This window comes from Lathyrus oleraceus, chromosome 4 (genome assembly GCF_024323335.1).
Source record: "Lathyrus oleraceus cultivar Zhongwan6 chromosome 4, CAAS_Psat_ZW6_1.0, whole genome shotgun sequence".
In the NCBI taxonomy this organism is placed as follows: domain Eukaryota; kingdom Viridiplantae; phylum Streptophyta; class Magnoliopsida; order Fabales; family Fabaceae; genus Lathyrus; species Lathyrus oleraceus.
In genome coordinates this window covers 256628541-256634071 of record NC_066582.1, presented here as the reverse complement: position 1 = coordinate 256634071, position 5531 = coordinate 256628541, and the positions used below count along the sequence as shown (strand labels likewise).

At 32.5% G+C, this 5531-nt stretch overlaps 1 long non-coding RNA gene across 1 annotated transcript; it reads right to left on the bottom strand.

The window, feature by feature from the left end:
• Positions 1 to 378: 378 nt before the first annotated feature.
• LOC127074946 (uncharacterized) lies at positions 379 to 1188 on the bottom strand. The gene is made up of 2 exons (XR_007786151.1): positions 1034 to 1188; positions 379 to 873 (listed from the first exon to the last, which is right to left on the bottom strand). It is a non-coding gene; the product is annotated as an uncharacterized LOC127074946 (long non-coding RNA).
• Between the last annotated feature and the right edge of the window lie 4343 nt (positions 1189 to 5531).

The following is a 5531-nucleotide window of genomic DNA, read 5'->3' as shown; positions in this document are numbered from 1 at the left end:
GTGTGTGAGGTAGTTTCCTATTTTCTAGGTAGTAAGTTGTATTGCTAAGTCTTGCACACACTTAAGATATGTTGTTAGTGTGTGAGATAGTTTCCTATTTTTTAGATAGTCAGTTGTACTGCTAAGTTTATAAACTTGGCCCTTTGAGTTTCTAATCAACAACGCAGAACATAATCATTTTTCTGTGTTAACATAAATACACTATTTATAACAACATTCCGCGCATCACGAGAGTTTATCGAGTTATATCTCATTTACAAGCACTACTTAGTACTCATAATAACTTCAATTGTTTTAATAAACTGAAATGTTTTGCGAAGTATAAGATTCACATAATCACATATAACCCAAGTAATTTACCTTTTCTTATCCAAGAAATTAAAGAAAAAAGATAATAAATAGAGAGATACAAAAAAAAGAAGAAACATTTCCCAATTTCACAGTTCAGATTTAGAATCATCGACATGGATTTTGGAACAATATACAATTATACAGAACAGAAATAACAACAGCAGCTTAATAAAATTGAACATAAAATTCAATAGAAGATTATTCCATCTGATCCTTGTCAGCATCAACCATAGAACTGTGACCTAATGTTGATCCTGATCAGACACCGATCCTGGTTCCATACTCTTGGTCCTTTGGAGACTAGGAGTACGATGAAGCCTACAACGAAATGAACCAGGATGTGTTGTTGGTGAACATAGACAACTAGTTTTGGTCATACTAGGTTGTCTCATAAGTCCACCTTGTCCCACATTAGAACCTCCAACACTACTTGCCATCACTTCACTCTTTGATGGAATCTCAACTTTCATCTCCTTGCTTGTAACTTGATCATTTTCCATTCTCAATTCCACCTAGATGTGTCTTGAAGAGACAAGCAAACTTGGTTAGGAAGAGACAGAAAAATGTAGATATGTAAATGATACAAACAATGTGATTTAGAAACTAGATCAATATACAACACAAAAAGTTAGCTTTATTTCATTGTCACGGTTATGATAATCACATCCATTAATTCTCCTACCTATATTTTGATCACTTTTTAGATTTTTCAACAACTGGCAACAAGAAATCATATATCTAATAGAGTCACCGTCGTTTAATTTTTCTTTTTATTTTATGATGTTTCATTGTATCATGACCTAAATAGGCTTTTAAACAATGAACAAAATGGTTTTAAGGTCCCACCATTAGGATATATATATTCGAGTGGGAGTCAATTATTATTGATAAAAAATTGATGTGGGTCTCAACTTGAAATTTAAATTTATGCATGTATACCTTGATGTATACCATGATGGATAAGATGCATTTGTTATTATTATACAGTTGTGTCATTATTCAATGTTTGCAATGAAGACAGACAACAACATTGATGAATTTACGATAACTAAGATCACTTTGTCTTTAGAGGATTCGTAACTAGGACCACTTTTAAGATTGACAATAATTTGATAAAAATATATTTTCATTCCTACAAAATTATAAAATTTTGTTTTTCGTTCTCAAAAAAAGTTAGTTATTATAAAATTAATATGTATGTAGTTTTAATATATTTTGTTAATTGTGACAATGTGAAAAACAAATTAGTTAGTTATATAACAAACTAGTTAGGAATATTTCATGTATAAATTTGATTCTTGTAAGATTTAAATTTGTGAAATAAACTTTGATTCTTCCTTCTTTCGCTCCTTTTATGGAGCTATAAATTTCTTTTTATATAGAGACCTTTGAATTACGGGTCCACACTATTTTATAGAGCACCAAAATTTGCATTTGTTGTAGAATGACCAACCACACTACTGATACATGTTCCAAGAAATATGTACTTTTCAATTTTATTAGCAACAAAATAGCATAGTTAATGATGGTGGTTTTTTTGTTGGAAATGAAGATGATTCATAATCTAACATCGGTGAAGAGCATCAGAATGAATAAGATCTTAGTTCATTGATTTTCACACCATATCAGCAAAAAGCCTTGCCTTGTTGGAACTCCTTCAAGATTCATCCCCATTGCAATTTTATAGTGTGAGTCACTTAACCTCTCATTCCAATTTAAGAACATGTATTATATGCGTCATTTGAGACATGCTTTGACCTAAAGCCTTTATTTTAGACACCTCCATGTGTTATTCTAATTTAGCAACATGTATTATATGCCATTTCAAACATGTTTAGGCCTAAAGTCTTTATTTTAAATACAGGAGACCATGTGTGTTTGTTTACTACTTTTTGTAATAAACAAATCACGAATTTTAATTCACTTGCAGTATTAAACTCAAAAAAATCATAAAGGATATTTTTGTATGAAAAGTTTGAAAAAGTGTTTTGGTGCTTGAAAGTTGATTGTTTTACTTTAGAACAATTTGATAAAAGTTCAAAGCAGTAAATACAAGAATACCAATAAGATAGAGTAAATGAAGAAAAATGGGTAGAGAAATTAGATAAAATGTTTGAATTAAATTGGGAAACAAGTTGATACATTTCTCACAAATTATATATCTCTGTAATTTGGAAGTATGAACTCTAAAGAGAACAAAATGAAAATGCAAACCCTTGTCCCAAAAACCAAATTTACTTATATATTATGTACATTAATAATTGTCGAAAAACAGTCACTCATCCAGAATTTGACATGTATCTTGTTATGTAGGCTTTTGTCTTCTGATGTGTTTCCATGTTTCATTGCTTTTTGAACTACTTCAAACTGTTATCACACTCGAAACTCCTTTCAAGTTGTCTAACTGCCTTTATCAAAATGCTCTCCTATCGAATTTTGTGATTTAGTGTCGAAAGACATACCTTATCTACTCGTATTTAACACTTATATTTGTCTCATACCTACATTACTTATCGAAAAATCTGAGTAAAAAATCATAGGCTAACCGATGCCTCTCAAAATATGTCATTTTCGATCATATTTTCAATATGGCAGACAAATGGCATTTTTTAGTAAGTCTCAATACTATTCCAACCGTTCTGCATATGTCACCATCATCGTGACTACTACTATCTAGTCATCACTTCAGTAAGATGTGTGCATCTACCATTATGGCTCTGACTTCCAAGGTCATCGTGGGACACAGGAATTAACCACATTAAATAAAAGGAAAAACATTAATCATTAATGTTTTAACACAAAAATCCAAAACGCCAATGTTTTAGTCTTAGAGGGAAAATGAAAAGTCTTATTTCAACAACTATATAACTTCCTCTTCTTTTCGTTCTTCCATTTCACCATTTTTATTCTTCTGAACCTTAAGAATTTTTGTACTTGCAAACTTCCATTTTCACATCTTCTAACTCCAGTTCTAAAAAATGGCTTATACTTATGGCTCAAAACAACAACTTTAAATTCCTTCCACTACTGATGTTACTGCACCTTCCTACTCTGACAACCGCACCTACATCCCTGAACCACCAATGAAGAGAGAAAAAACCATCACATGGGCTTCCCAGGTACTAATTCTTTGTTCTATCTTAGGTAGTGTTCATGCATTTTTGGGTCTTTTACCCAAATATTTTGCAAAACATGTTAAGTTAAGCAAATTTGTTCCTTGTTTGCCCGAATGTAAACCTAATATGTTTGAGTACAAAATCTTGAGTTAGGGTTTATGTATTTACCCCACCGTGTATTCCATTCTTCTCCTTCTACCAACAATGAAGCTTATCTCAATTGGTTGAGAAAAGTGGAAAAGAAGAGAGGATAAATTTGGAAATACCGAGACATTTTTGACTTGATTCAATTGCCAAGAACTGGTCTCAAGTACAACACAACATGCTCATCTCAGCCCTTTATATTTGGGAGGGTTCGACAAATACATTTCACCTTTACTGCGGAATGATAACCCTTAATATTTTCGACGACGTTGCCACTATTGGCCTTCGACCAACCAGGGATACTTTCGACCTTACTCTAAAAAATAAGATTAAATCCAATTTTTCTTTCACCCATGCTAGCTTTAATGCTTATATTCAAGACACCATGACCATACTTAAGAGGTCTATGACTACGATGATGTTTCTTTTCTCACACTCTAGTTATCCCATTTCATCTTTTGTTTTAGTTCTCTGCAAATAGCTAAGAAGTTCATAGATTTAGCAACCCAGATTTATGACGAGTGCAATATCTGCCTCAGTAAACTGATCTCGGGTTCTCTTTAGGAATCGTTAGAACTTTCTTCTCCTGAATTGAAAACCATAACCAGTTCTGAAGAAAAAAACTTGATTTTGGCCCTATATGGATCTTGCAACTTTGGCTTAGTTCCACATTTGAACCTTCTCTCAATGTCTATGCTCCAACTGATCTAGCAAGATGAGTTGAAGGTACCAGACTGGTGTTTCTAACTCTAGAAGATGTTGATTTATAAATCGAAGAAGACTTTAGGAAATATTTATTCATTTATGTGGATTGTGGCACATTCGTTTCCTCGATGACACCATTCGTCAATCAAAGTCATGTATCAGATTGGTGTAGAAGAGAATTTCCAGCTTCTTCACTGGAACTCTATTATAAATCTCTCGGTATTTGGGTAGCTTTTCTCAAACTTATTGTTCTATTGACCAGAATTTCGACAGGGAAATCTACCCTGGGGCTCATGAGTTATCAGCTAAATTTTGTGGCTAGGCAATTTTGTTTTTGCCAGTTCTTACCAAGGTCTCTTTTCATCCATAAAGAGGAAATATGTTTAGCCAACACCATACTGTCTGAGAGGGACTATCAAACATGTTTATACTTTCATATCCAAAAAGTCATTAATCTAACCCCTTTTGAATTTCAAGATTCTTGAAAAATGGTGCTCAATATATCATCTTGATGTTTCTATGGATAACTCGACTCTGCTAAAACGTTTAACCGACTATTTTTCCTCTCTGTAAAAACAAACCAAAAATAAAGATCGAGGTATGCACATCAAGGAGATTAGAGCTTTTTAAAATCACTTTGAAGTCATGTATAATCCACGTTAACTTAGTCGAACTATTTATGATGCAATTTCTATTTTGAAACAGAAAATCCCTGAAAAAGTTCCCAAACTTAATTTTTCTTCTTACATAAAAGATAGACATGATTTTACTTTGGAATTTCACCTTCCCAAATTTCCACCACTACCAACTTGTAAACTTGGCTCACCTTTTCAGCTGTCACCTCTAAAATGGTATTTTTATAGGTCTTTTTCAGCCTTAGAAAATGATTTTAAAAAACCTGCTTAGAGAGTAGTTTTGACTAAGTATAATATACATAACTATAGAGGGTACTTAAGGGTTAATCTTGAACATGTATGAATCCTGTCCACCATCCAAGAAGGTGAGATAAAGGGTCTTGTAAAACCCACTAAATATTCTTTTGTGTTCATACTATTTACTTGTGTCAAAATTTTGTAACTTGAGCACTCGTTCCAAAAGGATCGAAAAAGAGGGAAGTTGAAGCAGTTAATGACAATCAGGAATCCAACTAACCAAAATATATAAAACAAGTACATTTTTTAAACATTTGTTTTCTTTTATGACAATAGATTTTTT